We start from the raw sequence: 18667 nt of genomic DNA on the forward strand, positions 1-18667 counted from the left end.
AAGAATGGTACGGACAATGTACACTCAATACTATAATACTGCAGCTCGCTAATAAGGAAATTCCAACTACATTAGGCACTAGTAATCCAGTATGGACCAAACAGTGTTGCCAAATAAGTCTTGATATATACACAATGGGTGAAATTCTCCCCTTCGCAGAGGGATAGCACAGGCCCTTCGAGCCATTTATGTCCCTCTGAGCCCAGGAGGCGCAAAGGTAGGAGCTACACTCCTCGGGACAATTGTAGCTATCAGAGCGGGGGCATTACTGGATTTGGTGAGGGGACCAGTGTATGTATGGGAGCATGGACAGAAGGATATCGTGGGAGGGGGAAGGGAGTATACTGTAGTCTCAGCTAGCATTTTACAACTGGATTGCCCGCTGAAGAAATACAGATCAGGAGCATTTCCCAGGGGGAATATGGGAACATGGTTGGAGGGGAATTTCTGGGCAGGGAGGAATCTAAGGGGGACACTGCTGAAAGTAGGAGTTTAATGCTACCTTTGCACCTCCTGCTGCTTCTGGTCCTACTTTGCTGGCTGATTAGGAGCACTATCAAAGATGACAGCTGCCAGAGTTGACTGCACTGTGTTGCATACCCATTCCCACACAATCAATTGAGGCTTTACTCCTACAAGCTCTCAGGGTAACTTCAATCAATTGTGTGGCCTGCCTATCAATCAACTGGGGTACATTTACGTGTGGACACAAGGTGAATTTCAATCTATCAAAGGCCATTACAATTGATTGATCTCTCTGAGGTGAACAAGGCCTAGTTCAGGTGAAGAAAAGCAGCATAAGTACAGCCTTACGGCAGGGGGGATTCAGATGCATCCAACTGAAATAGAGGGTTAGTTACCAGCTCCCCTCTGTAGTATAACCTGTCCAGTCGAGTTTGTAAAGGGCAGTGGTGTACAAAAATACGAGTCAGTTCATTACTGCACATGCGAGTGTGAGGAAAAGTGGCAGGTGGTTCCTTGAAATCCTTCCACTTTTCCACCATGTTCCCACAGCAGCACACACACCGAGTAATTACCTGGCTCGTATGTCTGTGTCACCTCTGCCCTACACTGGATGCAAATGGAACTGCTCAACTGTGTGTCATAGTCCCTGTATGCCTAATAGAATCATGTATGCTGTGTTGTAGCTGTGTTGGTCCCAGGATATTAGAAAGACATGGTTGGTGAGGTCATCTCTTTTATTACAAGGGTTCTCAACCTTTTTCTTAACTCCCTCAGCATGCTATAAGAATGCCAGGCCTCTGGGCTGGGGCGGGGAGACATAGGTGTAGTTTTGGGTATAGGTGTAGTTTTACTTCTATTTGGGGGGGCCCAAGGGCTGGTGGGGCTCTAGCCAGTTCAGCACAGCAGGGTCCAAGGACAGCACGCCACCTCCACCCCCGACTCACTCAAGAGGCCACCCAGCCTGTCTGGGCTGTGGGGGGATGCAACCAAAAAATATAACTCACAGGGGGCACTCAATTCAAAAAGTTTGAAAACTGCTCAGGGTGCATGGAGGGGGTATCTAGGGGCTGTGTGAGGTGAGGGGAGTAGCTCAGGGTGCAGGAACGGGGTAGCTAGGGGTTGTGTGCAGGCAGGGGAGTAGCTAGGGGCTGTGTACAGGCAGGGGGGGCTCCCAGTGCAGCTCCCAGCTTCAGCAGAGGGGAGCACTGGGGCTCCCAGCTTCAGCTCTGCGCTGCTCCTGGCTTGTGGGGAGAGGTTTGCCGGCTTCAGCCCCATGCTGCTCCCAGTTGGGGCGGGGGGGCTGCCGGCTTCATCTCCTGGTTGGGGGGAGGGTGGCACCCGCTTCAGTCCTGCGCAGCTCCTGGCTTCAGCACTGGGGCTCGGGACACCAGGTTTCAGTCGTGGGGCTCTGGGGACCCCCTGAAAGGGCTCATGGACCCCCGGGGGGCCATGGACCCCTGGTTGAGAACCGCTGTTTTATTAGACCAACTTCTGTTGGTGAGAGAGACAAGCTTTCAAGCTACATGGAGCTCGAAAGCTCTGTGACCTGAAAAAGAGCCCTGTGTAGCTTGAAAGCTTGTCTCTCCCATGAACAGAAGCTGGGCCAGTAAAAGATATTCCCTTACCCCCTGGGTTTGTCTAATAGGCTAGTGAACAGCCATTCTCCTCTAGCTCAAGCAGCAGGGAGCCTTTGCTTCAGGAGCAGGAGGGTCAGTTCGATCCCTGCTGCTCCTGTGGGGTTCTGAGCAGTCATGATGAGTAGCATGGCTAATGACAGCCAAAGAGTTCCTGTATGCCTGTGGATTTGTTACAGTATCAAGACTGACCCACCTGGAGAGCACACTGTCTTATGGATTGAAATGGCAGCTTCAGGCATTATCTATCCCTCTTCCTGACCCAAAGGCAATAGTCTTCTCAATAAACAAAAAATTCCAGGAACCTGGGTATTACACTGCCCCTCTAAAAACGGAGTGCAAGAGAAGAGCAGTTTCTCCTCACCCCAGGAGCTCCCTTTCTCAAGGAATCCCTTCTGCTCTCACCTCCTCGCCTAACAGGCTTTTTTGAAGGTAAAGTTCCCTCCATTAAGGTGAACTGACAGCTAGGCACCTATGTCTCTCCAACCCCATGTTCCCTTTTGCCAGGCCTCAGTAGAGTTGCTACCATCTCTCTCTCTCCTCTTTTTAGCTTTCTTTTTCTCTGGTTGTCCTTTCTCTGGATGGCTGCCCCCTCTATCTCGCCTTCGCAAGCCCTGGTGGCTCCATCCCACTCTCTCACATCATCAGTTGACAACATGTTGCTCAGGGGTGTGGTGGTCCCATGGCCAAGGACAAGAGAAGAGAAGTTTGGGCCGCCAGACTGCTGCCTAAGTCTGTAGTCCTGTAGATGTGAAATGCTCATGTGGCCAACTGCATTAAGGGTTGCTGTGCAAATGAAGGAAAGGCTTTAAAGGAGACACCTGGCACTTTTATATATAGCCTTGGGAGTACATGTGTTGTGTGTGTGTAGGGGGGAGAGAGGGGTTGATCTAGGGTCATATAGCTTGCACCTTCCCCACTACTCCTCCCTAGACTGATTTCCAAGTGGAGAAACACCATCTGAAGTTCTCTTACATCACAACTGCTAGTAACTGTTAACTGAGACCTCTCCATTCTTCTGCTGGCAGTTACAAGTGGTCATATATCCTATATTTTTGCAAACTTTACTTGCTGTATATCAACTGAAGTGCCAGAAGAAGAAAGTTGAAAAATCATTAAGCTGCTAAATGTTGTTAATCTTCAGACAAATACACTCTGAACAGCTCACAAGTTGTCTTGTGATTATACTGTAAACAGTCTGTCAGTTGGCTTCTGTGGGTAATCACTGATTTTTCTGAGATTAGAGCTTAAGCAACACTCTAATTTAACTGCATACCTTAGTCCTAACCATATTACAGAACAGCAGATTACTGTTACTGGTATATAGCTTGTTTAACCATTTAGAATGGAAACAGATTTCAGAAAGCTGCTACGATACAGTGACAATAGCAAATGGGCAGTTACCTCACAAATAGTTTTTCTTGAGTTAGAATGTAAACATTTCCTCGTCAGATTGAAGGGTTACATCATATAGAATAGAGGGTAATATGGCAGATGAACTGCAAAATATTTAATGCAGAAGAGGATCTCCACTAGGCTGAGCCTGAATTATCCCAAATATAGCTTTGACAGTTGCCGATCAACAGCTGTTGTATATTCTGCTTCCATTTTCAGCCTTCACACTGCATGTGTGTAACTTTACATTCCAATGGTGCAGCAAGTAATGACACAATGTGATGCCACCCATACCTGCATGTAAAGCTTCAGAACAAATGAATGATTGCACCCTGCTGTAGGGAATACAGTTTGCCACAGGCATCTGCTTCCATAAATCATTGTCTGCTTATGAAACTGGGAGGGGATGTCATTGCTGAATAATTGTATTTAACTTCACCAGCGCAGCCTTTTTGGGGCATCCAATGACGTTTCACTGGACTGTTGGGTAATGGGTACATGGGACAGCACAGCAGATGTGACTTGGCCTAGAGAAAGAAGAAATTGTTTAACTCAATTTAGAACCCAGCCAAAAATCACAGGTTCTAACTTTAGAATAAAGCTCAGAATTTTGGGAACCACAGTTTTAAATATGACTTCCCTTTTTGCGGTTGCATAAATTGGTCCATGAGTAACTGATTTATGCCTGCAAACCAAGTAGAAATTCCACTACACTCCATCAGCATGTGTTTCAATTGGAGGAAATGCAGCTCTGGAAACGAGTAGATCCATAGCTGGTGCTATGTTACCAAAACCTAGCTGAACAATTAGAACCAGTCACAAATCCTCACCTGGAATTTCCACTAGGATAGACATCTAAATGGAAAGAAGAGAAGCCAAGTTGAGGTTTAAACATAAGTTTTCAGGCCCAGATCCTCAAAGGTATTAAAGTGCCGAACTCCCATTGATTTTAATAGAAGTTTGACACCTAAATACTTTTAAGTATGTGGGCCTCAGTTCCTGCTGACTCTGGCAAGAGACAAAGTCAGGGCCACTCCTGCAGATTTTTAGGTTTATTCCCCTGGTGGTGCAGAAGGAAGGGTGAAAATGCCTTTCAGACAAGGATCTTTCATGTTTGCCAAGTACAGGCTTCTTTATAGGTAGAAATACCAGAATATGGGGTTCTAGCGTTACATTCCCTTTGAAATTTTAACAACAGGGAAATTTGTTCCTTGAAATTCAAAGTGCAACAAAGGCCACACTTTTAAAAAGCAAGTTTGAGCGGGCTTGAAAGACCCAAAGCACCCTCATCCCTAGCTTTGCCTCAGGATGCTGACTCATTAGGGCTAGATTGTGACTTCACACAGCCGACCCTCTGCAGGCTACCCAGACCTTTGGTGCACAGTAAGAAGGTGCTGCACGATCAGTTCATGCCTCATACAGCAGGTGAGCAGGGAATGGACAGAGCCTTGGCTGTTGGCTCCATCCCCTACTTTTGCCCGCATAGCTAAGCCATTGTTCTAATTTGTTTCTGGTAGAGGCCAGCTGAAAACGTCTACCCCCATACCCACAGCAGGAGCAAGGGTGAAGCAGCAAGGGAGTGGTTCTGAGGCACAATGCCTTCCACGGCTGGTCCACGGGTGGCACAGTTTACGTTCACCCTTTCTTCAGGGCTGTGCCTGAAGGTGCAATCTAGGCCTTAGGCAACATTCAGAGGCCTGGGAGTGTGTGTGGGGGGGGATGCAATGCAGGATTGTACCTCAAGTGATTATGTTAAACTCAGTTTACAGTCCATTGCTTTCCAAGTGCTGACTCAGAGAATGTGTGCCATGGGAATAACATTGGTGGCATAAACAGTATCCCAAAGGTCTTGATCTGAAGGGCTGCTGAGCACCATTCAGGATCAGGCCCAAAGTAGGCTCCCTCTGTGCATCTAAACATTGGTCTTTCAGGACCTTTTATTCTTCTCCAGTTATTGTCAATGGGAAAGTGTGACACTTCCTGGGAGTACCCAGGGTTGTGAGGCATCTTCCTACACTTGCCCTTAGCATCAGAAGCCTCGTCTGTGCCTGCTAGGGAATAGGGTTGCCAATTTTCTAATCCTACAAAACCAAACACCATAGCCCTACCCCTTCCCCGAGGCCCTGCCCCGCCGCTTTCCCGAGGTCCAGCTCACTAGATTCCCCCTCCCGCGGTGGCTCGCTGTCCCCCACCCTCACTCACCTTCACTGGGCTGGGGCAGGCGGTGGGTGAGGGCTCTAACTGGGGGTGTGGGCTCCAGGGTGGGGCCAGAAATGAGGGGTTCAGGGTGTTGGAGGAGGCTCTGGTTTGGGGTGTGGGAGGGGGTGAGGGCTCGTCTGGGGGTGTGAGCTCTGGGGTGGAGCCGGGGATAAGGGGTTTGGCATGCAGGAGGGAGCTCCAGGCTGGGGAGTGGGGCAGAGGGGTTCAGGGTGTGGGAGGGGGCTCTGGGCCGGGGCAGGGGGTTGGGGTGCAGGGGCATGAGGGTTCCATCTGGGGTTGCAGGCTCTGGGGTGGGGCCAGGGATGGGGGGTTTGGAGTGCAGGAGGGAGCTCCGGGTTTGGGGGGGCTCAGGGCTGGGGCACAGGCTTACCTCCAGCGGCTCCCGATCAGTGGCACAGCCGGTGGGCTAAGGCAGGCTTCCTGTCCTGGCACCCTAACCCTAACCCAGCATGTCCGCCTCCTAGATGGAGGTGCATCAGGTGGCTCTGCATGCTGTTCTTGCATGCAGGCACCGCCCCCGCAGCTCCCATTGGCCGTGGTTCCGAGCGAATGGGAGTGCGGAGCTGGTGTTTGGGGTGGGGGCAGCGCACAGAGCCCTGTGGCCCCCCCGCCTAGGAGCCAGACTTGCTGGTAGGTCTAGCCTGTCTTAGCTCCACAGCACCACCAACCAGACTTTTAATGGCCCGGTCAGCAGTACTGACCGGAGCTGCCAGGGTCCCTTTTTGACCAGGTGTTTCGGTCGAAAACCGGACACCTGGTCACCTTACTGGGGAGTCAGCTCCCCAAATCCACCAGCTGCAGGCAACACAAGCACTGCCCCCCTAGACCTATATAGGCTCTGCTGTCTCTCTACAGGTTAGTGATGGGCACACTCCAACCCTCAAACCCTTGGAGCGTCTCCCTGGACTGTCCACTAGACACTCACAGTATTTTCAGATTCGCTGCTTACCATTTCCACCTCAGATCATTGCTTCACTGAACACACAGCACTTAGATATGTTTATAGTGGAAACAAGTAAAATTTGATTTACCGTACCATAGAGATTCTATTGATAGCAAATAGAAGTATTGGAAACAAATGGTTACATATAAAATAAAATCATAACACTCAGTCTAGAACCTAGACTTACTTACCTAAATAATCTCCTGTCTTACAGAGCAAGGCTCACCCAAAGTCCTTCCAGCATTTTATGGCCAGGCTTGGCTGTGATCTTCCATTCATGAGACATGTCACGTTGTCAGCTTGCCTCCTCGGTGAAAGATTCAGGATGTCTCTTGGTACCCTTAGATATATCAGGAGAGTCCTTTGTTCATTTCCATAAGCAGCACACTTCCTGCTGATTGTTCTTTCCTGCAGCTTCCCTCACTTGTTGATTTTGAAAACTTTTGATTAGCATCAGGCTCAGTATGCAAATAGACCACCACTGTGAATTGGACAATACACAATAACCAGACAGGGAGATAAGCATCTGTTTGTACCCTCTATCTGAAAGGATCCTGTTTGAGACATTTCACTCTCCTGGTTACCTGTTTTAAAACCATAATTTTCAGTTTAGACATATAACTCCTTAAATATTATCTGTACACACATTTTGCAATGATTGTGTTGACCAGTGGGCTACTGGCTCTCGGTAGAGACCTCGCCTATCACTCTCTGGTGCATTATGCTTATATCTGACTATGGGGATTCCTATAAAACTCTATGCACCCCCTGTGCCCTCTGCCAATTGGCACCAAGAGGTTCCTGGGGTACAGAAAGTCATGCGTCTACCCATTGACTTCAGCCTCACTCCCTATCATTTTGCCACTAGACTTGAAAATCCTACATTTACTTACAGTACATCCTCTAAAAAAGACCCCCTATAACCTTTTGGAAATACAGGGCATATTTGGGTTTGCAGTGGGAGAGGAGAACTTCAGTTATCCTGACATGTGCTATTTCTTAACTGCGATCCTCATGGGGACTCTTGAATGCTATGAAGGAGAACTTTATGACCCAGCAGCAAAAGCCACCAACTGGGAGAAGAGAAGCTATCCAGAGGGAAGCAATGCTGAGAATGTGAGAGTATGAGGGAAACTTGGCACCAAGAATTATGAACTAAATGAATTTTGAAGGAGGCTGTGTTCATGTACACAGTACTATGGTGGCAACCAGTTAAAGGAACAAGTTTTGGGGAGTTTGGAAAACTAATAGCCAGGGTCCAATGGGTAGAAGTATTAAAATCTTATGCTCCTGAATTGGATCTCTGAGTCTTGTCCAGATACATTCCATCCTCACTTTTCCCTGGTCTAATGGTCAGTAGTACATGACCAGCATTGTTAGTTTTTCCTTTGTTTTGCTTTGTTCTTGATTCCTGAATCAGAGGATTTCTCCACTGCTGCCTCCTCCAGTCTCATATCCCATGTTACTTCTTTCATAAATACCTTTGCTTCTTTTCCCATCAGTCTCTCTTATAAGGACCATATCTGTTAATGTTGTTATTCCTGATGTAGTACACCCTATAAAGTTTCAGTGATATGATTAGCTTGCACTCTCCATGTGCAGCAGCAATTATATTCCCCATATGCCTTGCATTGGTATAAATAGAAACTACAGCATTATCACATTCTTTTCCTTGTAACGTTCCTTTTCCTTTTGTTTTGTGGCCCATCCCCAACTTCATTAAGTACCGGATCCAAAGTCGACTGAAGTCAATAGGAATCTTTCTGTTTGACTTCAGCAGGTTATGGATCAAGATCTAACAGGGCAAAATCCTGGTTCTACGGAAATCAATGGCAACACTCCTGCTGAATTTCACTGAGACAGAATTTGGCCCTATAGGAATGATCCAAAGCCCACTGAAGCCAATGGGAGTGTGTCCATTGATGTCATTAGCGTTTGGATCACGGTCTGTAAGTGCAGACTCAAATATGTAGACAAATGCATATCTGGGCAAGAGGTAGAAAAAAGCTTGCAAGTTTTATGCTGAAGGAAAGAACGTGAGTGCCTCATATTCAAGGAATATTCTCATTATCCAAAGAGACGTCATACTAGTGAAATTATGTCCCCCCATAAGGCCGACATTATGGGTTGTGATGTAGGTTCATTTTCAAAGTCAACAACCTTGAGGGTCCTTTTGAGATTTTTTTTTAAATAGCTTATATTAGAAAATCTGGAATCATGCAATCATAAAGAGTGCAATTAAGCACATAATCTTGGTTATTTTTGACATCTGTGTACAGTTAGAGTCCATGGCAATTTTTTGCATCTCCCCACCCTGCAGCCTAGTGTCTTCAATTAATTTATCAAGCACCATCTGTGTTGTAATATTTGCTGCTCTGTTTGTGTTTCTGCATCTGTGTTGTTGCTGAATATTCCATGACACTTGGCCATTTTCATTGATGCTGAAAAAAAGCATGGAACGAATAGTTGCTTAAGATAATTATCAAGTACCAACAAGCAACTAAACAGAATTACATTTGCAGTCAACAGATACTAAAATCCCACTGAATGACTGTTTAGAAGGGTGAACAGAAACATGGAAAAGAAATGCTGCTAATTTTAAAATTGCACACCAGATTCTCTGGTAAAGATATAGCCCCTTTGTGGAGCTTTGGTCATTCACAGGGGCCAGAAAGCCACAGGATGTTCCCAGCTGAAGATTTCACCCAGCTCCTACACCGCCCACTCTGCAGCCCTCAGGACAGAGGGTAAGTTGGGGAAGGAGGGGCGTGACCTGTGCTCTGGTTATTCTCCACGAGCATAAGGGTTCTTTGAGGCCATGGCTAACCAGCATACATTAGAGCAGTCCCAGGTTGCTATAAAGCAGGGATCTCAAAGTCCCGGTCTGTGGGCCATCTGCAGCCCGAGAACCTCCCCAGTGCGGCCCACGGAGGAGAGACCCCTGCAGCCATGCTGCCAGCTCTGTCTGCTGCAGGCCCCGCCCCACACAGTGGCTGGGAGAGGGGGACAGAGATATCATCACTAGTTGCCGGGCAGACTCAGCCATGGAGGCAGGGTCATTTTTTTCCACAATAAATATAAACAAGTCAAAATACCAAACACAACTATCCGATGTACATCCTGCTGCAATCCTGAAGGTTTCAACTGCTCAGTCACTGAGGCCAAACATCAACAAATTGACAGAACTGAAGCATTGCCAGGTGTCTGGCCAACACTAAAAACTCCCTGGCAGGCAAAGAATTGTATAAAGTTGTATGACACTTTTATTATTTCTAAGAAATTCAAAATAAAAAATACAATATAAACGTTTTTTTTTCTGAACACCATCTTCAGTAACATTATTGGCCCGCTGGGAGGATTTGAGGACTGGCACTGGCCCTAAGGTAAACTGAGTTTGAGACCCCTGCTCTAAAGCATAGCAGGGTCAATGTATAGCCAACTCCCTCCCCCCACCAGCTGTGCTCAGGCTGCTCTAAAGTATGCCAGGGTCAACATACAGTTAGCACTAGCTGGGCTCAGCAGACAATGGATGCAGCTAAGAATGCCTTTTGTATTTTTAATTCCTGGCATCACAGAAGTTAAAGAGAGAAACTCCAGTTAAGTCATCCAGTCCATCCCCCTGCAGGGAAGCTCTTTTCTCCACCAGACATTTTTTTAGTGTTTAGTCAGGACCTGCATGAATGGGACTTCTTCGCTTGGAAAACTGTTCCCCAGTCATGTAAATCTCATTGTCTAAAACCTTATCCTGATATCTGCTACATTCCTTAATTTCCTTAATTTAATTTGGTTACTCTGAGTTATACCCTTTTTATTATGCTACATAATCCCTCTCCATCCTTGACATTTCAGGCTCTTGTTTTTTGTGGGCCCATCCTAACAGTCTCACTAATTCTAAATTGGAGCAGGAATAAGCCATACAGACACTCCTGGAGATGGGAGAAACAGTAGTTGGTTTTTCAAGACCTCCCTTGTTTAGTTAGCCAAAGACCCTATTGTTTTCTCCTAAGAAAAGACAAAAAAAGGAAGAATAGAGAGGAAAGGCATAACTTGTGCATACCAGGACATAATAGCATGTCTATTCCTCTTCCTCTGTCAGCTGAAAGGGTAGTAGAAAGAGGGGAATTCACCCAATTTGGAGGGCTCCTCTTTCAAGGACAAAAGAATATGCTTATTTGAAGACAAAAATCCCATACGGGGCATATCTCTACCTTTAACACGTCCCCAGCTCTCTGTTTAACAGGTTTTTCCAAGGTGGTCCATTCTTCAGTCCTTCCTCCAAATCCGCCAGAATGTGAGGTCCCATTGAAAGCCTCTTTTGTCATATTCAGTCATATGAGACAGTGACTCCTTTCTGAGCTGATGTTTCTCTGCATCATCTAAAATGAATGGATTTTTTCTCTTTGCTGATAGTGTACTTTTGCATGGGCAGACTGACTGGATTTGAACCAATTAACAGGAAGAAACACTTCTCTGTGACTGAAAAGACAACTTTACTGAGAGAAAATAAATGCTACAAAAATACAGCTATGGATTTGGCACCTTTCGCAATCACAGGGCTTTGAACTTCGAAAACAGTAATGTTGTCCCAGTCCTACTTCTTCTCTCAGCAGGGTCTATTACATTTGCTTAGTAGAGTACACATCAGTAATTTAGCCAAAAAAACCCAACCAACGGGCCAAATTTTGTTCTGACTCGTAAACCCAGTGTAATGTAATGTAATGTACTGGCTTTGTGTGAGTGAGTGCGTGAGTGAGGTTGCCCTTTTGTGGCTGGGCCCACAAAGAAGATAAAGAACCTACTATTGCTTCTAGTTGAGGGAATCATTCTTTACCTCCAGCATCCAAGGCCTATGTTCTTAGAGCTGAAAGACCAAGGTTCTATTTTTAACTCCACAAGGATGTGGTTGTGATTTATGTAGTAACTGTGTCTGGATTTATTCCAGTGAGTCAGTGCAGACTTTGGTGTGCTTCTAAACAAACCAACTAAAACAACTCTACATCTATATAATGTGAACAGTACAGTGAAAGTACTTGCACAAGATGCCACCTCTTCTCTTAAGAGATTGCTTCAACATATCTTCAAAAATGTACTGAATACAATTGTGCCCCATCTCTGTTAGAATGAAGAACATCTCCATTAAGCAACTGATTGCTGTTTCTCTTGAATGGTTGTTTAAGAAAGTTTCAATATAATCTGAAAATAGCATGCCTTAGATTTCACCTGCTGGGGTGGGTTTAGGGGATTTGAATGATTTTTCTATTATGAGGCCCCATATATTCCCCCCAAAAGTCATAAATTGTTCCTTAATCATAAATCTTTGCGATTCATTGCAGGTCATTCCTGAGAATACAGCATGTTCAAAGTATAGTAACTAATTTACTAGGCACTTAGAGGTTCCCAGCTAGGGTTTGTTCTGCAGTAGAGATGCAGTTAGAGATAGTTACTTTTGAAAGAAATTTTTGTGGATGTGAACCTAAAGGACTTTAGCCATCTATAGTGATGTTTGCGTTAAATTAAAACCCCACAATCCTGTGCTGGATAGAGCATATGCTGAATGTTGTTACAAATCGCTGTAAACCGGGGAATCTGCTGGACTAGAGTTGAGGTTGAGGACAGATACATAATCCTCCCTGATTAATTAGAGCAGAAGACTCTGCTAATCTCTGTGTTAGTCTGCTTGTGGTAGTCGATCTAATAATAAACAGCATTTAATAAAAAAACCTCATCATGTTTTTAATTTCATCTGTAATATATATTGTTACAGGGCTCAACCAGGGGACTGCCTAGCTGGTCTGCTCTGAACCTTTGGCCATCCAGTCTCTTTCTTTTGCTTTATTCATATCCTCAGAACCACTTCCCTGTAGTGATATATACATTGGGCCAAATCTCCACTGGGCACTTTGCCTGAGTAAGTACTACGTAGATAATGAGTAAGGACTTCACAATTTGGGCCCTGATTCAGGAAAGCACTTAAGCATGTGCTTAAATCCATCCCTGTTCAAGACCGCACATAAGCATATGCTTAAAGTCAAGCACATGTTTAAGTCCCACATATGCTTAAATGATATCCTGAACAGGGATGCTCTCCTGAATCAGGGCCTGGGCTCAGTGATTATTTGGCCTGGTGTGGCTCCCCATGAAGTCAATGGGAGTTTGGCCACTGACTTCAGTGGTTTCAGAGTAGCAGCCGTGTTAGTCTGTATTCGCAAAAAGGAAAGGAGTACTAGTGGGACCTTAGAGACTAACCAATTTATTTGAGCATAAGCTTTCGTGAGCTACAGCTCACTTCATCGGATGCATTCAGTGGAAAATACAGTGAGGAGATTTATATACACACACAACATGAAAAAATGGGTGTGATCATACACACTGTAAGGAGAGTGATCACTTAAGATGAGCTATTACCAGCAGGAGAGCCGGGGCGGGGGGGGCGGGGGGATGGAACGAAAAGGACTGGCTCCTTAATGAATTTTCAGTCAGCTGTGTGATGCCATAAATGGTCTGTGGCATAGAGAAGGTGAGAGCTAATCTGCATGGGATGGTGACAAGCCATATTCTTCTCCCTTTGTTTCATATTTACCTATTGTGCCTTCCCTGCACACAGTACAAGGTGCTTGATGATGATTAATAGACTCTTGTTCTCATCTGACTCCACTGAGAACTCCACTCTTTTTCCACCTTGATTGAATTGGCCTCGTTAACACTGGATCCCCACTTGGTAAGGCAACTCCCATCTTTTCATATGCTGTAATATATATACTGCTTACTGTATTTTTCACTCCATGCATCTGATGAAGTGGGTTTTTACCCATGAAAGCTTATGCCCAAATAAATTAGTTAGTCTCTAAGTGACACAAGGACTCCTAGACCTGGTCTACAGTACGCGGTTATTTCGGAATTAGCCGAGTTACTTTGAAATAAAACTGATTCCGTCCACACGACCAAACCAGTTTTTTCGATTTAAAGGGCTCTTTAATCCGATTTAGATACTCCACCTTGGCAAGTGGAGTAGCGCTACAATTGAGATCGCAGCTCCAGGTTACAGCTACTGTGGACGCAATTCGACATTATTGGCCTCCGGGAGCTATCCCAGACTGCTCCCTTGTGACCGCTCTGGACAAAATTCGCAACTCCGATGCACTAGCCAGGTAGGCAGTAAAAGCCCCGGGAACTTCTGAATTTCATTTCCTGTTTGGTCACCATCAGCACAGGTGACCATCAGCACAGTCCACCATCACAGGCGACCATGCAGAGTCCACCATCACAAGACACCACGCAGTCCCGGATTTGCAGACGAGCTCCAGCATGGTCCGAATGGAAGGTACTGGATCTCATCACATGTTGGGGAGATGAATCTGTTATGGCAGAACTACGTTCCAAAAAAAGAAACGCAAATACATATGCTAAAGTCTCCAGGACCATGACGGAAAGAGGCTACTCCAGGGACACAGAGCAGTGTCGTACAAAAATCAAGGAGCTCAGGCAAGCATACCAAAAAGCCAGGGAGGCGAACGGGCGCTCTGGGTCACAGTCCCATACATGCTGCTTCTACCGTGAGCTGCATGCAATTATGGGGGGTGGCACCACCACTATCCCACAACTGTCCGTGGACACATGCAAGGGGGGAGTTGCACAAAGTGAGGAGGATGAGTTTTTGGAGGACGAAGAGGAGGAGGAGGAGGACAGTGCACAGGCAGCAAGTGCGGAATCTGTTTTTCCCCCTAGCCAGGAACTATTTTTAACGGTGGAGTCAATAGCCTCCTCCCACTCCCAAGGCAGGCTCCCGGACCATGATCTTGGAGAAGGCACTTCTAGTGGGTGAGAGCTTGATCAGAGCCATGTGGTGGGGGGTGGGGGAAAACCCAGCCATGCTGGGCCGTTCGTGTTAAGTTTAAAGGGCTCATCCCTGCTCAGAGCCCCATCGGAGCCATGCGGTGGGTGTTGGGGGAGGGTGTTGTGTGAAGCGATCATCCCAGAGAGCCCACAGGCCCTCCTTTTATATGGCAAACCCACCAGGCATTGCTTGCTATGGGAAAGGGGGCCCAGCAGTTTGAAAGCATTGAAATGAATGTGGAAGAAGCAGAACCCTGCGTGCCCCTAGGGCTTACCATGCCTGCCTGCAAGCTAAATTCTGTTGCCCGGCCGCATGTGATGGCTTACTCACACCAAAGTGGCAGGCACTTCAGTATAAGAGGCAAAATGCGACCTTGTACAGAAAGAACATGTGCTGTGTACTATGAATTGCCTGTTTCACGGAGAAAGAGTGTCCCCTTTGTTCTCTAAAATGTATCTTTTAAAATACTGCCCTCCCTTTTTCTCCTCCCACAGGTGCAAATGTTTCAAGGCGGCCCCTATCTACTCCGTCCCAGAGGCTGGTCCAGATTAGAAAGCGGAAAAAAAGAACTCAGGATGACATGTTCGCCAAGCTCATATAGTCCTCCCACACTGATAGGACCCAGCTGAATACGTGGAGGCAAACAATTGCGGAGTCCCGTAAAGGGTTACATGAATACGAAGAGAGGAGGGATGTGCGCGATGAGAGCAGGAAGGATGCTATGGTCAAGCTCATGGGGGAGCAAACTGACATGCTCTGCTGTATGGTGGATCTAATGCGGGAAAGGCAGCAAGACCACTGACTGCTGCTGCAGCCCCTGTATAACCGCCCTCCTTCCTCCCCAAGTTCCATAGCCTCCTCACCCAGACGCCCAAGAACACAGGGGTGGGAGGGGAGGCTACGGGGACCCACACACTCAACCCCAGAGGATTGCACAAGCAGCAGAAAGCTGGCATATCCGAAATTTTGATTTGGTTTCTAGACTTGTCCTTCCCTCCTCCTCCACCCCCCTAACCCAATACCCGGCCCCCTCCCCCCGGTCTACCTTCTAATTTCTCTCAATGTTTTGTGCAACAAATAATAAAGAACAGTTTTAAAACAATTGTGACTTTATGTCCTTTCATATATACAGGGGGCAGGTAACCTCAAGAGAAACAAACACAACTGTCACACCATACTCTGGCCAGTCATGAAACTGGCTTTCAAAGCTTCTCTGATGTGCAGCGCGCCCTGCTGCGCTCTTCTAATCGCCCTGTTGTCTGGCTGTGCGAAACTGGCCACCAGGCGAGTTGCCTCAACCTCCCACCCTGCCATAAACGTCTCCCCCTTACTCTCACAGATATTGTGGAGCACACAACAAGCAGCAATTACAATTGGAATATTGGTTGTGCTGAGATCTAACCGAGTCAGTAAACTGCGCCAGCGCGCTTTCTAACGTCCAAAAGCACATTCTACCACCATTCTGCACTTGCTCAGCCTATAGTTGAACTGCTCCTTACTACTGTCCAGAGTGCCTGTGTATGGCTTCATAAGCCAGGGCATTAAGCGGTAGGCTGGGTCCCCGAGGATAACTATAGGCATTTCAACATCCCCAACAGTAATTTTCTGGTCTGGGAAGTAAGTCCCTTCCTGCAGCTGTTCAAACAGGCCAGATTTCCTGAAGATGCGAACGTCATGCACCTTTCCCAGCCATCCCACGTTGATGTCGGTGAAACGTCCCTTGTGATCCACCAGTGGTTGCAGCACCATGGAAAAGTACCCCTTGCAGTTTATGTACTGGCTGCCCCGGTGTTCTGGGGCCAAGATAGGGATTTGCATTCCATCTATCGCCCTGCCGCAGTTAGGGAACCCCAGCACATTAAAGCCATCCATAATGGTCTGCACATTTCCCAAAGTCACTACCCTTGATAGCAGCTGGTCAATGATTGCGTTGGCTACTTGCAGCACAGCAGCCCCCACAGTAGATTTGCCCACTCCAAACTGATTTCCGACTGACTGGTAGCTGTCGGGCGTTGCAAGCTTCCACAGGGGTATGGCCACTCGCTTCTCAACTGTGAGGGCTGCTCTCATTTTGGTGTCTTTGCGTTTCAGGGCAGGGGACAGCAAGTCACAAAGTTCCATGAAAGTAGCCCTATGAATACGAAAGTTTTGCAGCCACTGGGAATCATCCCATACCTGCAACACTATGCGGTCCCACCAGTCTGTGCTTGTTTCCCAGGCCCAGAATCGGTGTTCCACAGCATGAACCTGGCACAATGCCACCATGATCTCCCAATCGCTACATGCCGTGCTTCTAGGAATGTGGGTGTCCAAGTCCTCATCAGTATAGTGATCGTGCTGTTGTTGCTTCCTCGCCTGGTTTTGCAGGTACTGCACATACTGCTGGATAATGCTCGAGGTATTTGCAATGGTCAAAACTGCAGTGGAGATCTGAGCGGGCTCCATGCTTGCCACGCTATGGCGCCTGCATGGGTAATCTTGGAAAAGGGGCGTGAAACATAGGGGAGAGCAGAGTGGCAGTGGAAGAGGTGCTGTTCGGTTCACGGTAGCTGAAAAAAGGCGGGAAATGGTTGTCTTCTATAAGCTTTCACAGAGGTGGGAGCCCAGGACAGATAACATAGAGAAGCTCGGTAACGCAGCAAGAGTAGGAGAGCAGAGTTGGCGGTGGAAGCTGTGCTGCTCAGTTCACGATGGCCGAGCAGAGTTGGCAGCGGAAGCGGTCAATGAGGAAGAGAAAGAGTAGATACTTATAGAGATTACATAGAAAGACGAGAGGAAATGTGAGGTGGATTCATAGTATCAGGAGAGAAGCGGTGCACCAACTGCTGAAAGCACTATGGCGTCTGCACGCCAAAAAGGCGCGAAACGATTGTCTGCCGTAGCTTTCACGGCGGGAGGAGCAATTGACGACACACGCCCAGAAACACCCGTGAGAATGTTTTTGCCCCATCATGCACTGGGAGCTTAACCCAGAATTCCAATGGACGGCGGGGACTGCGGGAACTGTGGGATAGCTACCCACAGTGCACCACTCCGACATTTGATGCTAGCCTCGGAACTGTGGACGCACTCCGCTGAATTCACACGCTTTAGTGGGGACACAGAAGACCAAATGTATAAAATTGCTTCCAAAAATTCAAATAGAATAATTTCAAAATAATTTCATACTGTAGACGTACTCCTAGTTGTTTTTATTCTTTTTTCTGACTCCCAGGCAATCTCAGTTTCTCCTTTGACTCCTCTCTCCTGCCCCCATAGTTGGTTTTCTGCTAAGTCTGGTCACTTCTTGTCCCTCACCCTCCCACCACTACTGCCTAAGTCACCTTTCCTCTCTTTGCACTCCGACTATATCACCACCCTCCACTCCATGAAACCCTCCATTGGTTTCCCATCTCCAACCACATCACATTCCAGCTCCTTGTACTCAGCTACTAGGCCCTACGTTATCTTCCCCCCCCCCCCACTCTCACCTCTGCTGTCATTCCTCCACTTCCCTTCTCACTCCCTGCTCTCTTCCAATTCTCTTGCCTTATTGCCTTCTTCCTCTCCATTTCCCACTCCCTCCTTCTGTATCATGCTGCTCTTTGCCAGGAACAGCCTCACTGCTTTCATCTGCCATGCACCTTTAATCCCATCTTCCATCTTCAAGAAACCACCTTCATCTCATCAGTTATCCTGAGATTCTCCCTATTTTGAACTGTTGCTCCGTCTCTTGCCTGTGTTTGTTTTAGCCAGTTCTTTGGGGCAGAGAAGTATTTGTTTCTATGAGCCAGATTCAACCTGGCTCCAGCATGAGGGAGTAAGCAAGAGGGACACAAAGATCCTCTTCCCACCCTGAGTAAATGTACAGTGATACAGAAATGTTTTATCTAATCACAATCATTTAGATGTCATTGTCCATTTCCCCCATCCCTTCCAGACACACCCGCCTTTCCAGGCCATCATCCCTCAACCTCTGCCTCTCAACCATCCCTACCAGCCCATCCCGTCTCTGTCCCCAGGACCCACCACCAATAAAAGATTTGTACTAACTGCTGTGACCTGACAGTGCTGCATTTCGCACAGCCGTAGCTGTGTGTTATTAAACACCCTGGATTCAAAATGGTATCAATTTACTCTGAAAAATTCCAGACTCCATGCCCCAAAGTTTATCACTGTATATTGAAGCTCCAGCTG

The sequence above is a fragment of the Chelonia mydas genome, chromosome 3 (genome assembly GCF_015237465.2).
Source record: "Chelonia mydas isolate rCheMyd1 chromosome 3, rCheMyd1.pri.v2, whole genome shotgun sequence".
Lineage (NCBI taxonomy): Eukaryota > Metazoa > Chordata > Testudines > Cheloniidae > Chelonia > Chelonia mydas.